The sequence below is a fragment of the Equus caballus genome, chromosome 18 (genome assembly GCF_041296265.1).
Source record: "Equus caballus isolate H_3958 breed thoroughbred chromosome 18, TB-T2T, whole genome shotgun sequence".
NCBI lineage: Eukaryota > Metazoa > Chordata > Mammalia > Perissodactyla > Equidae > Equus > Equus caballus.
In genome coordinates, this window is record NC_091701.1 from 1373186 (window position 1) to 1394931 (window position 21746).

General features: G+C 48.7%; 1 pseudogene; it reads right to left on the reverse strand.

The window, feature by feature from the left end:
* Window positions 1–13928: 13928 nt before the first annotated feature.
* Window positions 13929–16061, reverse strand: LOC100067416 (syntenin-1 pseudogene; annotated as a pseudogene).
* Window positions 16062–21746: the final 5685 nt, after the last annotated feature.

Below are 21746 nucleotides of genomic sequence, written 5' to 3' on the forward strand. Positions count from 1 at the left end.
ATGAAGACGTGGAAGCTCAGGGAGGTTGAGGACTCCGCCACATCACACAGCTCGTGAATGGCACAGGTAACATCAAGGTTTGCTTGACACCTGCTGCTCTTGCCCCCACTGACCTCCCCTCTAGAACAGCAAACTTCCACAGTCTGTTCCACACTTGGACACTTACTCAATTTCATTCACTCTTTAGTAATCAATTACTGAGGTCCTGCTGTATTCCATGTACCATGCTCGGGATGGCACATGGATGTCCTGGGTATAGACAGAGCAAGGCCCTCCAGAGGCCAATTCCACGGGGGCTAAGAGGATGGCTCTGCCCTGCAGAGGGTCAGGTGTCTTTGCGAGGAGTTTGACTTCAGCACATGCCAGGAAGGAGATGCTGGGCAAGTGAACCTGGGGGCAGAAGCCTGGAACAAGGCTCCTGGGGCCCCTGCCCAGCGTGTGCGTGTGCCTTGTCTCCTCAGATGGACTGCAGCCTCTGAGGACAGGCCTGTGTCTCCCTCTCCTCTGTAATTCTGTGTCCATGGACTTGTAGGCACAAAGGGCTGAGGAAATACGCACAGAACAGAATGAAAACCACAGTCTGGGTCCTCCATTTCCCAGCTACCCCAGGCAGATAAAGTAAAAGTGATACTATGCTTTTTCACAGTCACCTTAGCCTGAATTTAATAACAGCCTTTTTACGATGCAGGTAAGTGTGAAAGGGACACATGATGATAAGGGTGGACACTGGGACTGTTTTTCTGGAAAGCACTTTTTTCACTTGGTTGACATTTATGCACTTTTGATTTATTAATTCTGATTTTAGGAACCTGTTCTAAGAAACAATAAGAAACTCAAGCCAGAAGCAGAGAGCCCCTGTATGTTTAGTTGTGCCTCGTGAGGCTGCCTGGGGCTTGCGAGGGCAGAGCTGGGGCCTTGGTGAGCATTGCGTGGCAGACAGGCGCATGTGGAGAGTTCCGACAGCGGGGGAAACACTTGTGACTTAACGTTATGTGGAAGAAAGACCAATACAAAGACAGGTGGTATCACCACCCGCGAGCAGAAAGCAACTCCGGAAAGAGCTACAGCCGACTGTGACTGGCGGTTAGCTTTGCCAGAGACACTTACGGCTGATTCAAGGCGTTTCTTTGTAATTTTAGCAAGTGTCTGCAGGAAGCGTTTGACAGATGTCTAAGGAAATCCTCCTGATGGAAGTGAGACCACACGACCTTGGTTGAAGGAACGAGCAGAAGAGGCTGCTGTACAAATCACCACCCGTCCAGCAGCATCATAGCCTGGGGACTGCCGTTACAGTCCTGGAGGCATGGTCTGCAGGGCCTGAAGCCACGGTGTCAGCAGGGCGCCTTCCCTCCGTATTCCCTGGGGAGAATTTGCCTCCTTGCCTTTGTCCCCTTCTAGAGGCTGCCCACACACCCAGACTCAGACCACGCCTCTCCCACCTCTGCTCCCATCATCACAACTGCTGTTCTGATCCCGGCTCTTCTGCGTCTGTCTCATAAGGATCCTTGTGGCCACACTGTGCCTACCTGGACAACCCAGGATAATTTCCCACCCCCAGAGCCTTAACCTAATCACACCTGCAGAACCCTTCTACTGCATGAGGGAACATGGCCGCAGGTTCTGGGGTTAGGACATGGACGTCTTTGGGGAGTGTTATGCTGCCCACCACAGGGCAATCTACCATGGGGGTGCTTTTCAGGGTGCGGTGGCTGGCGCCGGGAAGGCTGCCCAGTGTGTTGTCGCCACCCTGCAGGAGTGTTCTAAGTGTTTAGCAAAGCCTGTGTAAAAGTTTGAAAAGGAAAAATTGCTCGCCTGTCTGGTGCTGTCAAGGTGTGGTCCTTCTTGGTAAATGCAGCGCCCACAGAGACTCCTGACGGGGTTCGGGCGTGGAGGCCGGGCTCGTGGGCTCGTGGGCCTCCACCTGATGCCTGACCTCAGAGAGGAACGCGAAGGGAGGGCAGGTGGAGTGGAGGGAAGATGGCTTGAACGTCCTGAGGTGGCATCTCGGGGAGAAGTGGGAAACGGACATGGCGTTGTGTTTCAGGAGCACAGCGGAAGGAAGGGCAGAGCCTGACATGTCGGGCCGTGTTTTACGTGTTTCCCACAAAACGTTTTCTTGTGAGTCATCTTCCTTCATTTGTTCCTTCATGCGTTAATTCAGCACATACTTGGGAGTGCTTGCTGTGCCAAACTCCTGTGACAAAGGGGCTGAAGGGGGTGCCCATGTCTGTGCTTTGCTGCAGGCCCCGTCCCTCCTGGGCACAGGATTTCTGCTCCAAGTCCAGGGTCTGCCCACCATGCCACCTGAGGGGTCCAGAGCAGGCCTGCTGTCAGTCTGTGGGGCTAATGTGTTCCAGGGCCCCCGGGGCTCTCATTCCCATCTCTGTGGGTCTGCAGCCTCCTCCAACCAGACCTCAAGGCTTCCTCCACCCTGCAGTGAGGTGTGGGGAACGGGAGGGCCAGGCCGCTGTTTGGTCCACCTCACCTCTCCCTAGAAGCTGAAACCCTCCTGAGATGGTGCTTCTCACCTCCCTCCTTCTTTCCTCACCTCTCCAGGCCCCCTTCCTCTTCTCCCTCATACCCCCTCATCCTTCCTTTCTCTTATCTTTCTCTCCACTGAAGTAACCTCCTGGGTTGGAGCAACCAGCAGGGAAGGAACCCCAAATCCCTGGAGGAATCTTCCACTTGGCCAGGCCCTGCTGCCAGTTCTCTTCGGAGCATAAATAAAGGGACCCTCATCCAGGAGGCCAGTGAAATGAGAGGAGAAGCAGGAGGAGAGTGCAGCCATCATGTTTGGAGAGCTGAGGGGAGGAAGGGCCCTGATGTGAGTCCTGCAGCAGGAGTGTGGGGGCAGCATCCCTCAAAATTGGCCAGTGGGATCCTAATAGGTGCCAGTTCAGTGGGGCGGTGGGACGAGAGCCCCATGCAGACGAGGAGCACAATCAGGGAAGGGCCAGCTCCATGCTGCATTTGGTGTCCTGGACTCCTGCATGTGAAATGTGGTTACGGGATGCGGTGCTTGATAACTGCAGACTCGGGAAGTCTGGTTGGTGGTTTGCCGGGTGGATAGACTGCTTGTCAGTGGTTTGCCAGGTGGGCCCTGTGCTGGTCAGTGGTTTGTTTGGTGGACACCGAACTGGTCCGAGCTCTTCATTGTGGGGAATGCTCACTCAAACTAGCTGTGGGAAATGAGCTGAAGATAATCAGGCATGGCTTCTGCTTTCCAACGTAGCTGTGTCTGGAGACTCAAATGATGTGACCAGGACACTGTCTCTCACTATCTCTTGGTCTGATTTCCTCTGATTGCCCAGGCATAGTTTTGTTTGGTCAGTTAATCCTGGGAAAAGAGAATTCCCCTTTTCCTAATAGTTCCAGAACAATAATTCGTAGGGGCTGTGTCTGGTTGTGCAGACATGATGCACATGGCCATCTCTGAACCAGTCATTGTTCCCTTCCGTCCCAATACGTCATGTGTTAGCCCAGAGGGAAGGGAGGGGCCGGTCCCTGACAGCTCCCATGGGAGGCTGGCTGGGAAGCTGCAGCTTGCCTTGCTGGCCCTTGGTGGCCTGGTGCCCAGGGGGACTCTGCTTTTTGGCGAGGGGGAAGGATGATAGAGGATTCTGCTCTAGAAGTGGGGCCTCAGGGAGTGCCAGGGCCAATCTTTTTAGTTTGGGGGGTGACATCACTGTTGACTTGCCGACAGGTCCTTCTGAATGACACACTGAGCATCGGGTTTGATGGTGTGAATTTATGCTTCTGAGGACTCAGGGCTCTCTCTCACACTCGTCTCTCTCTCTCTGCCCTGTGTGCCTCTCTCTCACCTTCTCTTCAGCAAAGGAGCCTTGTCAGTCACAGCTGTATCTTCAAGTCTGGAGAGAGTGTTCGAGTTCACTGAGAACAGGGAACTGGGCGTTGGGCTGGCACCGTGGAGCTCCTGCTGTTCTCGTCACAGTGGTCTCAGTGCAGTGGTGGGGACTGAACCCAGCAGCAGTGGGTTGAGGTGAGACTAGAATGTGGAGACAGCAACTAGCTCAGGACACACTTCTGTGAAGGGCAGCGGAGAAACAGGGTGGAGGTGGAGAAGAATGTTGGTCCAGCCTCGAGCCACAAGAACACCATCATGAGGGTCAGTCTCATGTTAATGCCAAAAGACTCTCTCCAACTCTGCCCTGCAAATGACCACATGTCCAAGTTAGCGGGGAGTCCTGGCAATTCCCATCAGTTAGCAGATGAGCTCCAGTACCTTCTATCTGAAAACACCCTGAGTAAGGGTGTTTGGAGATGCGATGGTCTTCTGAGGAAAGCGGACCCAGCCCTTGGAGCCACCCCTAGGCTTGTTAAGGAGGGGAAGTAGATGCTGTGGGCTTTGGTACAACAATTATCTCAAGCTTTATGACCTTGGGTACTGGGGGAGGCTGAGAAACACCACTCAGCTATTCTAAGTAAACTAGATTCAGGCCCTCAGCCCTTCCCAATTGGAACCATCCATGTTAGTCTGGGGCCTGGACTTGGGGGCCCAGGTGGACAAGGTGGACCCATGAGACCAGAAAGGCACAGGCGTGGGGTGGGGAGTAGCTCAGAGCAACACTTCTTGTTGGCGCAAGTGTCAACAGGATTTTTTCAAGACACGCAATGAGAATGTTGGGGAAGGAGAACCTGGAAGGGCCCTTTTTGGCAAAAGAAGCACAAATCCCACTGTTGCTGATTTACGGTGTGTTGGATATTGCTGTTACGCTTTCTTGTTTGACTTTAGTGAGCCCAGGGATATTTATAAAAACGTCCCCAGGTTCAGGGCCAGCGTAGGACACGTCTCAGCAGGGAACGTGGCACTCACTGCACCCCGTGGTGTTTCAGGAGCCCAACCCAGAGTCTGGAGGGGAATGTGTGTGCCTCACCCGTGAGTCCCCTGCACCTGCCGACAGACCGAGTCAGACCCACACGGGCCAAAGGAGGAAAGGCTGTGCCCCTCGTGGGCCTCCTGGGGCACCTGGCCTGCCCTGCCTCGCTGCTCGAGGCTTGGATGCTTCCACGCACACCATCATGCGCCACACTTGCAAGGCCGCCAGCGCCCAGGAAGATTCCCTGGGAATCAGGAGGGAGCTGCCCATGCGCCTGAATGTGCTCGCTGGTTGTGCCAGCAGGAGGCAGCGTCACCCACAGCTCTGCTGTGGGGTTTGCGGAATTGTGATTCTCCTGGAACCAAGTTCCCTCTGCATAAACGTTGCCTGGAAGCCACTGCCAAAGGAGAACTTTCAGGCACCGAACAGAGGACAAGGCTGTATTGGGCGGCTCTTGATGGAACCTCTGGCCGAGCGCCTACCCCTGGGGCCCTGGAGAGCCTGCCTGGTGTGCACAGAACCCAGCAGACCTGGCATCTCTCGTTCAGTGGCACTCAGGGTTCTGTGCCCAGATCTGGTGCTCCCTGTCTTACAGCTGCCTGGCACTGGAGCTGTGCTCCAGCCCAGAGCCTCATTTTCATTTAAAACTCTCTTTTGTCACCCCCTCAGCTGAGGAGGCCTGTCAGCGAGGAAAGAAAATGTGGTTCACAGTTCGGAAGGTGCAGAGGGCCAGCAGGGGGAGCAGGAAGGGCCCCCTGGTTGGCTCTGGTCTCTGGTCACGAGGAGGAGGCCCCCCAGAGTCCACCCTCCACCTAGATGGGTGGGGAGTCGAGGGGGTTCAGGGACCCTGAGGCAGGTGGGACACGGGAGGGGTGTGTTGGGATGTCTCAGAGCCTTGTCTGTGGGAACGAGACCAGGCACCTTCAAGGTTTGAATCCCGGGGCTTAGGAGCGAGCTCACTCATGATTTCTTCTCTTTCCTTTTGGAGGTTTCCTCATCAGTCATCAATTCAACGTGATACAAATAGGGCCTGAGACTGGGTGTTGGGAAAGCTTGCCTTTGCCACATCAGTCACCGCAGGGTCTGATGCCAGAACAGTTCTGAGACTGAAGCCACCCTGTGAGGACAGGCATAATCCTGCACCATCCCCAGCAAATTGGAACACATGGAACAGAAGGAACACTAGTGGCATGTTTGGGATTCTGCTTGTGTCAGCTCCTGGGGTCCCTTCATGTTCCACAAGCACTCTACCTGGTCTGGAGGTGCTGGAGCCAGCTTCTTGCTTCTGGAGCATCAGAGCTGGGTCTTCACATTCTTCACTTTGCAGGTGCCCCGGGCACAGCCTCCGAGGGCCTGGGCCCTGTCCTCTGACTGCCTTGGGGAGTCTGCCGTCCTCCAACACTCTGCTCATTGAATGCTGGCCAGTCTGTCTGTGAGCATTTGGAAGGGCTCGGGAGGGGCGCTCTGTACCCCTCTGTCTCTGTTCTCCGTCTGTGATGACTTCCCAAGGTCCCAGGCTTAATACTAGCGCAGGAAAGAATCCGAGACATCCTGTTGGAAAGAACCAGCTTAACTTTCTTTACTGCAAATTTTTCACACATATTTGGTCACAGACACCCCACCCACTGTTCTGGTATAACACCATTCCTTTTTTTTTTTTTTTTTGAGGAAGATTAGCGCTGAGCTAACATCTGCCACCAATCCTCCTCTTTTTGCTGAGGAAGACTGGCCCTGAGCTAACATCCATGCCCATCTCCCTCTACTTTATATGTGGGACACCTGCCACAGCATGGTTTGACAAGTGGTGTGTAGGTCTGTACCTGGGATCTGAACTGGTGAACCCCGGGCCGATGAAGTGGAGCATGTGAGCTTAACCACTGTGCCACTGGGCCAGATCCCCCGCCCCCTTTTTTTTAAAGCAGTAAAATCCCCATTCAAACCAATGATTCTGTGGTATTTCAATAAATAAGACTGATAGAAGGTGTATTTGTTAGAAAAAACATTGATTTTATAATTTTTATGTATTATAAAACTGATGACTTGGGGAAAGAAAAGGTAGCACTATAAGAAAGGAAGATAAAAGGAAGCAAGGAGACCAGTTCCGGGGTCACTGCAGTGGTGTGATGACAGTGGCTCTGACAAATGTCAAGGTGAAATGACAGAACCTTTGGAGGAAAGTTCTGGCTTCAGAGCCTGTGGCCCTTGATGGATTAGATCTGGGTGAATAGGATAAGACAGAGAGGAAACCAGGTGGATTCCAGTACCAGTTGTTGAGATGGAGCGTGGGACACTGAACTTACCTTCCTGAGGTGTGTTGAAGGATGTGACTAATTATGTGCTAGATACACTGTTGGGGTGGTTGTCCGAGGTAATGGTAAGGAACGATGGAGAATGCAACATCAGACCAAGCCCGATAAGGGATTATAAAAAGCAGGACATCAGAGTGAGCTCCGTGTAACTCCTTATATGAACTAAGGAACCTCTGACTGCTCACTAATAGAAGAGGGTTGGATAATAACTGTAGCTTCAATTTCCTCTCCGTAGAGCAGAAAATCCACCATGGCTTTGTAGACACTTGCTGGTTACCTGAACACGTTCGAGATTTTTTTCCTAAATAATAAAACTATCTAATTCTCTATTTCTGAATTGATGTGTTCCTTTGGGTCTTGATTTCTTTTTTGCCCCCAAAAGTTTGATGACAAGGATGGGAGTGACCCTCTCCACTGGGAAAATTGTTGGAGGGTCGTGGCGTGGACTCTCCAAAGACCCTATCCTTCCAAGAGTGAGTGGGGACCTTGATGGTGATGATGATGGTGACGATGATGATGTTGATGATGGTGATGATGATGATGATGATGATCATGGTGATGATCATGGTGATGGTGATGATGGTGATGGTGATGACAGTGATGATGATGGTGATGGTGATGATGGTGATGATGATGATGGTGATGATCATGGTGATGGTGATGATGATGGTGATGGTGATGATGATGGTCATGGTGATGACGGTGATGATGGTGATGGTGATGATGCTGGTGATGATGATGATGGTGATGGTGATGGTGATGATGACCACAGACAGAGAGACAGCACTTTGTGATCTGTTACTCTGAGAATTTTGGAATAGCGTCTGGATGGTTTAACTGAGAGACGTGTACATGTGTGTGCTTGTATACACGTATGCACATCAGCACTGGAAATGAATGAATACCATGCTAAATGTTCTTTTCTTCACTTATCTTCTGATTCACTGAAAATTAATCCAGCTCTAAAAATTCAATTTTTCTTTCAGCTACAATTTTGGGTTTGTGAGTCTGTATCTTTCAAGTCTGTAAAGTTTCTACCAGCTTCTCTAGAGATAACAGCTCCAAAGCTGCTAAAATATGATCTGAATTGAGAATTGAGTAATTCATTAAGATGAAGAGGTAAAGTGATACATTGGAAATTTACTAGCATAAGATAGATGCAATTTTTTTCTTTTCTTTTGCTGTCCCCCCAGAAAATAATGCAAGTGACCATTTGACGTGCAGGTTGGCAACTTGGGGAAGTGGAAGGAATATGTACTGCTGCCTCTTGTCCATGTCTGGATCACCTCACAAGGTGCTCCACCTCAGCTTCAGTGCTCTCACCTGTAGGTGAGGGGCAGGACGGAGCTCCCGGGGATGTGGTGGGGTCAGCAACGACGCACCCACGGGGCCTGCGTGCACTGCGTTCACGACACTGCGCGGCACTGTCCACGGTTGGGTGAGGGCACATGTGTGGTTCTGCAGGCCTGTTTTATTTACAAAGTCAGGGTCAACTAAGTAAGTTTTTCCCTTTTTCATTTTCAAAAGCAAGGTTAGTGCGGAAATCTCCCATCCCACTTCTTGAGGGGAGACCCACGGTGATGGGGCGTGGTGAGCCTCACACACCTGAAGAATGGACTGATGGTGTGAGAGGCAGAGCCTCCTCAGGAACCCTCTATCCTGTTGTACAGGATGAGCGATGGGCAGCACACCTCGTGGGGAATTTTCCCAGTGGAGAGGTTTTGGAAAAATCCTCCTTTTAATGGAGTTTCTTCTCCAAATGAGAAGACAGTTTTTGAGGGCTGTGGAAGGGAAACGTTTAAAATTGAAGAGTGGGCTTGGGGACATACATGAGGCAGCCTTCACATGAGTCTACTGGTTATATTTCTTGGTTTGAGGATTTTTTTAACTCGATGATCTTAGTTGATTCTAGGAAGATACTAATAAGGAAATACAGTTTAACCATGTCATTATCCTACCATATCTGGTAAGATCAAAGCAGACACTGCATTGACTCATTTTCCCACTGCCTACTTCAGTGCACTCTGGGCATTTGGGGTGGGCTCCAACATTTTTCCAGTTCCTCTCAGTCCCATTGGGTATAATATAAAAAATATTAAACTCCTAACGTTTACCCAATTTAGAGCTCCTTTCCACCCTTGTTTGCCGATTCCTTGGGAGCTCAACCAGGTTTAGACATGTGGAATAGAGGAGAGAGCCATCGTGGCCTCCTTCACCACTGTCCTGGGGTCAAGATCCTCCTTGATCACTGCTCTGGCATCAAGATATCCACCGTGGCCTCCTTCACCACTGTCCTGGGCTCAAGATCCTCCTTGATCACTTCCCTGGCATTGAGATATCCACCGTGGCCTCCTTCATCACTGTCCTGGGATCGAGAGATATCCACCATGGCCTCCTTCACTGTTGCCTAGCCCTTCCACATCTCCAGTTTTTGTCTCTGGTCCCTGCAGGGCTGGCCTTGGGAAAGGAGATGGAAGAGGCAGGGAGTGTCTCATCTGGCTGGAGTGGTTGTCACCTAGCGTTGGACATTGGTTTGCATAGTTGCTGATTGTCTCATGGAGACCTTGGCAGATCCATGAGATCTTCCTTCCACCCCTCATTGGGGTCCTTGGTCCAGTCCTCTGAAGGGGATTTTCTGTTCTCCCTCTGCCCTTTGTCCTCCAGGTGTTTACTTTTGAAATGGCCTCCGATTTGCTCCTCTCTGTGGAACTGGGGAGCCATGTGCCCTCACCTCCCTCTCGGCAGGAGCATGGCTCCCTCCCGATGCTGCCTCCATCTTCTGCTCTGTGTCTTAGGCCTCCCAACCCCAGCCCTGGCCTTTGGGCTTCTCCTGGCTCAGTCAGAGATGCCCCTGCATCCTGCACACTCGTGGAGGTCTCAGTATGACCCCTTGGTGGCTCTCTTGAGGACCTCTTTACCTAGAGTCAGATGAAGAAGTGGCACACCCCTTCTCTCCACATGGGGGAAGTGCCCTTGCACAAAAACAACTCTTCCCACAGGGATGCTCTGCCAGCTGCCTTGTTGCCAGCATTAGTGTTGGCTGGAGTGGCTAACACTTGAGAACCAGTTTAATAATCTCCCAACATGAACCTGGTCCAGAAAGCTTTAGGATTTGTGGCACCAGCCGAGTTGTTCATGGCATTTGGAAAGGCAGGACCCCATATCTGCTTGTCACCTGGTAATTACTGAGGGATTTTAAATGTGTGGAGTGACCACAAACTTTGTTCTTACGCTCTGTGGTGGGAATACAGCTCCCACACAGACTGGAAACTTGAGGATGGAGTGGAAATCTGATGCGTTCCATGCATTCAAAGAGTCATTATGCGTGTCCTCCTGGGCCAGGCCCTCCAGACTTGGCAGGTGCAGGCTCAGCCCTTGCAAATGACAACCATGACACAGGGTGTCGACACCAGGACTGGGTAATTCTTGAAGAGCAGTTTTTATTTATCTTTGTCTAGGGTGGTGGGCACAGCTATTTGTCTTCCTAGTGCCCATCCCCCTTCTTCCCTAATAACAGAATCCTGATTTTGTTTGGGGTCAATGTGTCCCCAAAGACCCTTGCTCGCTGGCCTCTCGTGCATCTCCAGTTACCAGGCGGTTCAGTCAGATGGTTTCCGGTAAAGCTCTTGCTTCTACGGCCTAGGGATGTTCCTTCTCTGCTTCCCTCTTGCTCAGTAGACAAAGTCAAGGCCAGAAGAGAAGTCCTCCGTGGCCAGAGGATGGGGGAGCTAAATGATGTGCATGTACCTGCCTACTACTGCCGCCTTTGGGATTTACCGCGTCAGAGGTAAACACCCCTGTCTATTTAAATTACTGTAGGTTGGGTGTTCTTTCGCTTGTAGCTGAATGCAATCTTGGGTGACACATCTAGGGGCTGGGCAGAGCGCTCCTAGAACCCTATGGGGCTTCTGAGGGGCCTCTCTGAATTCCTTTTATTGTCCCTTCAGGATACAGGAGAGGAGCTAGGAGGAGAAGGAAGCAGGAGCAGGCCAGGGGCGCGTCTCCTTCCCACACTCAGCTCCTGTCTCTGCCCTCCCAGTGCTCTGAGTGCTGTCGTATTCAGCTGTGGTGTCCTCAGAGCCGGGCCCATCTTGCCCTCATCCTCACTAAACCCAGAGCGGGACTGGGCCCAGAAGGAGGAGGGGGCACCTGTGCATGCACGTTCTGCTCGGTTCTCCAGTGGTCACAGCCAGCCCTCCTAGGGCCAGTGGGTGGCCAAGGTTGGGGTGCCCCAGCACCTTGTGGGAGAGCACAAAGGCCATGCACCCTGTGACCCCATCAGGGGATCCCCAAGTCTACCTGGTGAGGAGGGGGCTACTGTGGGGGAGATGTCTCACCTTCAAATCACAGCTGGTCTGGCGGGCACACATTCTCAGTTAGAAATAGTGTGGTGGAGCCTCCCACAGTGCAGAGGGAGGCAAGAGGGAAAAGCTCACATTTCTTGAGTGTATGTTTGTACCAAGACTTGACGTTGGAGCCTCTACTGCTGTGGCAGAGGTAAGGAAAAGAAGGGGTGTGCTGAGGGAAGCAGCCCGTGTCACATGTCCTCTGGGAAGCTGCTGCCCTCCCCTTAGCTGGACGGAAAGAACCGCAGCGAAAATGCCACTTGACACTCAGGCCCAGGGGCACTCGGAGCAACTGAATTGAATGAAAACAGGAGTGTTTAAAATATGCTGTAACTTTTAAGAAATTTCAATTCACCAGAAGTTTCCCTCTTGCCCAGCCCCCTCCTCTGAATTCCCGATCATGTACCTCACGTCACACTGGGGTGTCTGGTAGGCATACTGACTCCCGGCCCTGGCCCACACTGACCCTCTCATGATATGGTGGGGGGACCTAGGTTACAATCCCCCTCTGATGTGGGCCAGCTGCCAGATCTTAAGGAAATTCCTTAAGCTCTCTGTGCCACCTTTTCCTTGGCGTGAAATGGAGATGGGGAGAACTCCTTGGTAGGCCGGTTGTAAATATTACGTCATACAGTGGAAGAAAGTCACCAGGGGGGTTGTAAACATTCCATGATATGACCTAAGAAAGGCTCTGGCAGGGTGTCTGGGGTGGAGGAGTTGCTCACGCCTGCAAATCTCAATGGTTCCGCCTGGCTCCCAGGCCAGGGCCGCCTCACTCCTCTCAGTCTTCACCAGTTAAGACCAAGCGAGCTGCTGTGATAGATGGTGGCTGCTAAACATCTTAGCATTTTTCTCCTTCCTCACATAAAGTCCAGTGAGTCTGTGGAGGTGAGGGGTGGAGGGTGCTTTGTGGTGTTATCCACAGACCGAGGCTGGAACTCTGGATGGAGCCCTTGCCATTCCCATAGCCCGGCTCCCAGATGCCCTTGGCATTGCTGTCTGGCTGCAGACAGAGGGAGAGAGAGAGAGTAGAAGACGTGGGTGAGGTCACATAGCACACATCGCCTCCGCTTCCTCTGTGTCACACCGCATGAGTGCAGAGGCTGCTGGGAGATGTATTCCTAGTGTGCACCATGGGAGGGGTCTGGAGAGCAGCTGACCCGCCTCCCCGACAGCGTTGCTGTGAGAACGGGGAGCACGTGCATGATGACACTTGGGTTTCACGCTGTGAGGTGTCCTGCCTGCTCATGCTCCTGGACAGAGCAGCCATCTTTCTCTGTCTACTGAATTAGAGGGGCTGCCTTTCTCTGGGCAGAGTCCGAACTCCCAATTTGTAGGAAATGCAGTTTTTCTCCCCAGTGGTGAATAAAGCGATTTCCAGAGACTTCAGCAAGGAGTTCTCTGCACCCTGTGACTCCTCCTTTGGGGACCTGCGGCAGCCTGCGTCCTGCTCTCAGGATGGGGCCCTGAAGGACACTGATAAGACTCCATGCCCAGGACTTTTCTTTTATAGTACAACTAGATGCTGACTCAAGGTTTTTGAGGAAAATCAGATTTTTGGAGACTTGCTCTGGTTTATGCGGGCTTCCTCAGGAAGAAGACGGCCTGTACCTCTTACCACGTGGACAGGAAGTCTCCTTCCTTGTGACCTCATTTTCGCATTGACATCCCTGGGAGCACACGGTAGAGTCAATATCTTGAATCTTTTAAAATTAAATTCACTACCTTTAGGGAGCCAGATAAAAGGATGATTTAAAGACATGGAACAATTTGGATTCATTCATTTTTGATATTTGCATTAAATTCTAGTAAAGTGAATGTTCCACACAAACAAAATCATTTATTTTGAGAATGATTTGCCATTATTTCTAAAAACATACTTATAAATCTGCTCTAAATAGTTAAATCCTAAGAACATACTTACAGATCTGCCTAAATGATGACTAAATCCAAAATTAAAGGGTGTGTCCTGCATGGGATAATGGCTGTCTAAAGTGCCCTGTCGTGTTTTCATTGCCCTCTGCTTACTGTAGTAGATCAGCCTAAAGGCAAAAACTAGCACTAATAGGGCGGGTACCTGAACACTGAAATCACAGACATGACTTTGAAACTATTCTTCAAGAAAATGTATGTCACTCCACAAGAGGCCAGTGTCTCTTCGTCTGGGAAACATCTGGGTGATGTGTTGCACTTTTTCACGTCTATCTGACCAGGTTGCCCCAGTTTGTGTCTGTCATCCTCGTGTCATTAACAGAGCCTCTGTTCACTCTCAAAGTGTCCCGTTTGGATGATATGTTACATCTGACTGATATGCTATTAGTGGGCATAAAGTGACCTTTAAGGAAAAATGACCATTTATCCTTTGGGAAGACTAAAGTCATTTTGAGAAACATTGACTTTGTTTTAAAAGAGTTCAATACTTTCAGGCACATTGATTTTTTTTTAACTTTATTTATACATATTTAATTAAAATAGAATAGACATAAATCAAAAAGAAGAAAAAAATGAGGTGAAGTGTCACTGCCATTTTGTTTGCAGGGAGGAGTCAGGACATGGAACAAATTACCAGGGAAACATTCTATGACCATGCCAAAGTAGCAAGGTTACATAATGCTAAGAGCAAAATGCCCAAATTAGGTATTATCCCACTTAATCTAAAAATGAAAGAAGGGGTCAGAAGTTTGTCCTATTTCCTATATGAATTTTTACATTAAATATATAGTGATTCATTTCTCAGAAAGTGATACCAGTAACTTTTAGAAGAAAGAAGTTTCCATTACACAATGACTAGAAAATCTCAAATGCAGCTAAGCAGCTATGCTATAGCTCAGTATCTCCCAGTTAACTGCTCTGGGCTGCTGAACATTTCAGTTAATAGAGAACTGCATGGTGGGTTTCAGAAAGGCAGCAGTAGATACATTTTGGCTTTTATTCTAGATTCTTAGCATAGTTAAGGCAACAGTGTAAGCGTATTGAGTGAACGTCGTTAAAATTTAGTGGTAATCTACACAATCTACGTCGTTAAAATTTAATGGTAATCTACACAATCTCTTGCAACCTACATACACTGTCTAATGCTTACAATGGAATGAAACCAGTGTTACTTACTTGGTGTTTTACACACACACACACGCACACACAAACACACAGAACTAAAAGAAAAAAAAACTATCAAAAGCAATCATTCTAAATGTGCTATGGTAAACACAGTAAAAATGCAAATATCCCATAGAACTAAAGTAATTAAACAGCACTACTTGATTTCTAGGATAAAGGTAACTGGTTCTAACACAAAGCTAAGCCTGTATCAGTCATCCTAATCATAACGGCTTGTAAAAGCATCAGGTTTCCAGTAGAGAAACTATTCTATGAAAGTCAGTAAATGTTTTCGAAGTTTCACATTTGTAAAACCAGGATAAGGCTATACAACTATCTTGAAGTTTGAACAAGGTATCAGATCAAACAGTAAGACTCCCAGCCATGATGTAAGACAGAAAGGTCCTCATGCAGCATATGCTCTCTGGCTCCTAGAAAGCTTCATGTGCATAATATAAAGTTAAGTTGCCAAAGAAGTAAACTGGAGAAGTTCAGCGAAGTTTCCGTTGTGCCATGACTTTTAAATCTCAGGAATGGTGTGATCCATCAGGCTTTTCATAATGCTTGGTGCCATCCGTTTAATAATATGTTCAAAGATAAAAGCAGGCATGATTGTAATAGTAACCACAGTCTCAGATGTTGACAGTATGCCTGCAATTTGAGAGTCCTTCAGCCCAATGACATTCTGTCCATTGATCTCACAGATGTTATGTTCTGTGAGGAGACCATTTCTGGCTGCAGAACTATCTTTCACTACGGATGTTATTTTTCCATTTTTAAAGATAAAACCAACATGTCCAGTACTATCCTTATGCATGGTAATTGTTCACTCGAAGGGCCTGTTACGAATAGTCATAGTAATCTTCTCTCCAAAATCCTGTTTGAGCACCTTGTGCGATTTATCAGAGCTCCAGCCTGCACAGTTTTCCCCGTTGATCTGGAGTACTTGGTCCCCAAACCTCAGGCCAACCAGCGAGGCTGGAGAATTTGCCTGGGCTAGCTGAACAAATATTCCGTTGTCTCTTGCTTTAAGCCTGAGCCCAATTTTTCCATCTTGATCCTTACACAGGATGACTTCACGAATCCCTTGCTTAATTTCTGCTCTACGAATCCCAACATCATTGCCAGTTACAGGAGCCATCATATAGTTCTTACTGGAAGGTCTTGCTACCAATTGTCCCTGAATTGGTGCTCCAGGGACCATGGCCATATTTGCACGTATTTCTTCATCATTTAAACTCAGGCCCATGTACTGAGAGAGCTCTGGATACAGCTTAGGATAGAGATTTCCATCTTGAGAGATGGGAGGAGCAGAAGCTTCAGACAAAACTGCTGGGTTGGCAGGGTTTGCAGAATAGGCAGTTGAGCCTGAATTACTTTGTCTACCTTCAGGTCTTCAAGAGATGGGTACAGAGACATTTTTGCAGGATTTTTCTAAGCCGCTGGGATCCACTCGCCGCCGCCTCGGTCACTCCAGGCACATTGATTTTTGACGACATGAATTGTATGTATAAAGAGTGTTCCATAAGATCAGAGAGACTAATTGAAAGCACGTGAACCAAAAAGACGTGGCATCCAATACAGCAAAACTCGCTCCCCTCCCTTCAGACCTGGACGCCGCACTTCTACTTCCTGGTTCTCTGGGCTAAAGAAGACCTGGCTCATTCTGAAGGCATTTCATGAGGAGAAGATGGAGTTGATGGTCATGTCACTCAAGCTGTGTCTTTCCTCTACCTTTAGTTGCCTTTTCAGGAGACTGGCAGCACCTCCCTCGTTAGCCTCGGTGCTTTCTGCTGTCCACCGACATGTCTTGCCTGTAGCCACCTTTTGCCTGGAATCTTCAGTGGTATCTCTGCCTCCAGTGTCCTCTGCCTCGCTCCTCAGGATATCTATGGCCTCAACAGAAGATGTGGGGGACCTGCTGAGGGAGATCAGGAGGGAGAGGTGGATGTGGGCCCTTACTCAGGGCCAGCCCAAGTACACTGGAGCCAGCAACTGGAGTTGGAATTCCAGCGCCACCACCTACTAGTCTGTGACCTCAGACAGGCTGCATAACCTCCTTGTGCCTTCAGCTCCCCACCTGTCAAATGTCTAATAACAGTTGCTGCTTCCCAAGGGGGTCATGAGGATTAGACAGATGAGTTAAGAGCTGGCAGGCATCGAGACCATGCTCAGTGTAGAGGAGGAGTCACCCACACGCCTACCATCAAGTCTGCTTCATTTAACCCACAGCCCTGGCTGGAGGAGTCTCCATTGGTCAGACGAGAACATTTAGGTTCAGAGAGACATAGAGACTTGCTGGATGCTGAGAACCTCTTAAGATGTCACTGGGCAGGGCCCAGAACCCCAGGGACAGAGAAGTGTCTGGGGTCCAGGAGGAGGGGAGGTCGCATAAGTCCCTAGGTGGAGTGCCTGCTTGTTCCCCTCGGGAAGTATCTTCATGCAAGGCACCCTCCTGCCTCCCAGCTCACACACGCCCAACATGTTTCTGAACCCAGGGAAGGAGGGCCAACTGGTGGGTGACTGGCGGTCTGGAACCTGATCTCCAGGTGGCATAGCCCAGCAAGCGGTGGGCTTGTGTTTCCCTGCTACCCTGTGGGACCTCTGGCAGGCTCTCTCCTGCCTTTGCCTCCCTCATACATCTTTCTCCACCTGGGACCCTACGCCCAGTTCCCCTGACCCACCCCACCCTGTTTTCTGCATGGCCAGTCCTGCCCAGGTCCCCCCCTCCTCACCCTTGCTGATGCTTGTCATGGCAACATATATTCCCCCATAATCCCACAAGACTTAGCTGCTTGAGGCACGAAGCTGGGACTATTGCTCTGTCTGCCCAGCTCCCTGCCAGGGCCCATCCCAGTCCCTGTTTGCCAGAAGAACGGATCTTATCACCAGAGCCCCAGTGATTATATTCGACATATGGTAGACACCAGCCCCCACTGCTCATGGTTGGGAGGATAAGTAATTTATCATAAGGACCATGCCTGCAACATACAGGCTCACAACAAACACCCACTGTTACTCTTATTCCTGTGGCTCACAGAGAGACACAGTGGCCACCTGGGGCTCCCTGGCTTTTCACCTTCCCCACCAACTTCCTCTTCCCATGTGCTCATGGTTTCTGTGAACCCCAGCCCCTGTGGTTCGTTGGTTGGTCGGAGGAGGTGGGAGTGATGGTGGAGGGCACTGATCTGGGCCTGCAAGATTTCCAGCTCACATGGAGGCTTTTCTTCAGGGTAAACTATAATCTGTCATAATGAAGCAGCTGCTGGGTATAATTCTTGTTCTTTCCAGCACCTGAGCTTCTCTTGAAAAGAACAGTCTTGACCACGAGTGGCATTTGAACTAAGGACACAAAACAAGTGATGCAGTGAGGCTGACAAAAGACAGTTATTTAGAAAAGCTTAGGTAATTACTGCCATTTGCACAAGATTGCTGCTAAAACAGGCAACTGTGAAAGCTGAGAGTTCACGAGAGTCTAAGGGTTTGGTGTGTCTCTGGAGTTAGGGGTCTGAGCTCCAATCCTGGACCACGGGGCAGGTCCTTCCACCTCGCTGATTCCCAGTTTCCTCTTCTGCAACTGCTGCTCAGGGACTGAAATGACAAATGCACAAAAAGCACAGGGCCTGGCCCCACAGGAATCACCAGCAACCTATACTTGCAGGTCTTGACAGCCCCAAGTGCTTTCACCTTTGTTAGCCACAGCGTTTCTTCTGGCTTTGTAAGACTCCTGTAAAACGCCTAGCGCAGGAACTCTCCCCTCTGCTTTTTAGTGGGACTAAGCGAGAAGTTCAGGGTACCTGAACACAAGACCTGCAGCAATGACACTGGGAGTCAGCCTGACTGAGTCCTGTTGCCTTCTTTTAAAACATTTAAAAAAATTGAGGTAAAATTCACATAACAGAAAATTAGCCCTTTTAAAGTGACATTTTTTAAAAATGACACTTTTTTTAAAGTGACTTTTAAAGCGAACCCTTTCTAAAGTGACACTCAGTGACATTTAGTACTTGCATGAGGTTGTGCAACCACTACCTCTATCTAGTTCCCAAATATTTCCATCACCCCAAAAGGAAACCCTGTCTCGTTCAGCCGTTGCTCTCCATTCCTCCCTCCCCAGCCCCTGGCAAGCACTGTGTGTTCTGTCACTATGACTCACTATTCTGGATATGGCCTGTGGATGAATGAATGGCTGACTCAGCTGCACAATGTTTTGAGGTTTGTTCGTGTCATGGCGTGTATCAGCACATCAAGCCTTTTTGTGGTTCAATAACATTCCATTGCCTGTACATACTGCAATGTGCTTATCCATTCATCCATTGATGGACATTTGGGCAGTCTCTCCCTTTTGGATGTCGTGAGCAGTGCTGCTGAGAACACGTGTGTACGTGTATGAGTACCTGTTTTTACTTCTTTTGGGTATACAGAGGAGTGGAATTAGTGGGTCCTGTGGTAATTTTATTTAACTTTTTGATAAACTACCTAACTGTTTTCCACAGTGGCTGAATCGTTTTACCGTCCCATGAGCAGTGTACAAGGGTTCCAATTTCTCCACGTCCTCACCAGTACTTGTTATTGTCCATTTTGATTCCAGCCACCCTAGAGAGTCTGAAGCGGTACTTCACCGTCATTTTGATTTGCTTTCCCTAGTGACCAATGAACTTGAATGTCTTTTCATGTACTCCTTGGTCATTTCTATGTTCTCTTTGGAGAAATGTCTGTTCAACTCTTTTGCCCATTTAAAAAAAAAATCAGTTGCTTCTAATTTAATTTTATTTTTTATTGAGGTAACATTGGTTTATAACATATAAATTTCAGGTGTATATCATTATATTTCAACTTCTGTGTAGACTACATTGTGTTCACCACCAAAAGTCTAGTTGCCATCTGTCACCATATAAATGTCCCCTTTACCCTCCCCTCGCCCCTTCCCCTCTGGTAACCACCAATCTATTCTCTTTATATATGTGTTTGTTTGTCTTCCGCGTATGAGTGAAATCATACGGTATTTAGCTTTCTCTAACTTATTTCGCTTAGCATAATACCCTAAGATCCATCCATGTTGTTGCAAATGGCACGATTTCATATTTTTTAATGGCTGTGTAGTATTCCATTATGTATATGTAACACATCTTCTGTATCCATTCATCCACTGATGGGCACTTAGGTTGTTTCCAAGTCTTTGCTACTGTGAATAATGTCACAATGAACATAGGGGTGCATCTATCTTTTTGAATTATTGATTTCATGTTCTTTGGATAAATACCCAGTCATGGGATGGCTGGATCATATGGTAGCTCTATTCTTAACTTTTTGAGGAATTTCCATACTGTTTTCCATGGTGGCTGCACCAATTTACATTCCCATCAGCAGTGATTGAGTTTCCCTTTTCTCCATATCTTCTCCAACACTTATTTCTTGTGTTTTTAATAATACCATTCTGATGGGTGTGAAGTGATGTCTCATTGTGGTTTTGATTTGCATTTACCTAATAATTAGTGAAGTTGAACATCTTTTCACGTGCCTCTTGGCCATCTGTACATTTCTTTGGAAAAGTATCTGTTCAGATCCTCTGCCCATTTTTTTTTTTAAAGATTTTTTTATTTTTTCCTTTTTCTCCCCAAAGCCCCCTGGTACATAGCTGTATATTCTTCGTTGTGGGCCCCCCCAGCTGTGGCATGTGGGACGCCACCCCAGCGTGACTCAATGAGCAATGTCATGTCCACACCCAGGATTCGAACCAACGAAACACTGGGCCGCCTGCAGCGGAGCGCGCGAACCCAACCGCTCGGCCACGGGGCCAGCCCCTCCTCTGCCCATTTTTTAATCCAATTGTTTGTTTTTTTGGTGTTGAGTTGTATGAGTTCTTTATATATTTTGGAGATTAATCTCTTATTGGATATATGATTTGCAAATATCTTCTCCCAATTGGTAGCTTGTATTTTTGTTTGGTTTATGGTTTCCTTTGCAGTGCAGAAGAGTTTTAGTTTGATATAGTCTCATTTGTTTATTTTTTTCTTTGTTTCCCTTGCCTTCTATCCTTGAGCTCGCTAATTCTCTCTTCCATATGATCTGCTCTAAACTTTTTAAGGCATTCATCTCACTTATTGAGTTCTTCAGCTCCAGAATTTCTGTTGGTTCCTTTTTAGAGTTTCAATCTCTTTGGTAAAGCATTCCTTCTGTCCTTTGATCTTCTGCCTGGGCTCACTGAATGGTATTTCTTGTAGCTCGTTGAGTTAACTGGCAGGGGTAAGGGGAGGGGGAGAGTCGGAGAGGGAGCCAGGTTGGAGGGGCACCATCTTAGCTGTTGCCTGTTACCTTGTGGCCACAGGTGCTACTGTGGCTGATTTGCTGGAGTCCCACATGCAGCTCTTCTTCTCCTCATCAAGTTCTCTGGTGCTGGGGGGGTGGCTGGCTTAGCCACCACAGCTGGGGACCCAGGATCCTGGGCTCTGCCTCTGCTCTTCTCCTGTTCAGCCTCCTCTATGTGCTCCAGTCCACCCACTGTTGTATGTACCAACGTGGGGATCTCTCCAGTGTCCTGATGTGTTGTACAGTGTAGCCTTTGTTGGGTTATGGATGTTTTACTCGCTGTTCAAAGGAAGAGACTCTCACAGTGCCAAGATGATGACATCTCTGCTGGAAATTATTTGATTGGCTATAGCTTAAGCAGTTGCCTTATTTGGGGAAACCTCATAGTGTGGTGCTCAGTGTGGGAGGGCTGGTGTGGTCAATGTGAAATCACTCCTCTTACCCTTCTAATGCAATCCTTCTTGGTCTCTGTGGTCCACGGGGGTGCTTCAGCCTCACCCCTGGGTTCTGGGAATTTCACAATGGTGTCTTGTCTATGGGTAGTTGCTAGTAGGTCTTCTTGTGAGGGAGACTGAAGTCAGAATGACCTATGTTACCATCTCTATCCTCACTCACATTTCATGAAGCAATTTTATGCAAGCTTTTCATGTGTATATTTTTCATAAGCATCCTTATTATCACCAGAGCCACTTAAAAAACTTATTTGGAAATACTTTCAAACTTACAGAAAAGTTGTAAAAATCAGACTAGAACATAGGATATCCATATACTCTTTATCAAGATTCACCTATTGTTAACCTTTTTCTCCATTTGCTTTCTGTTTTACTTTCTCTAAGGCATCTAGTTATTTC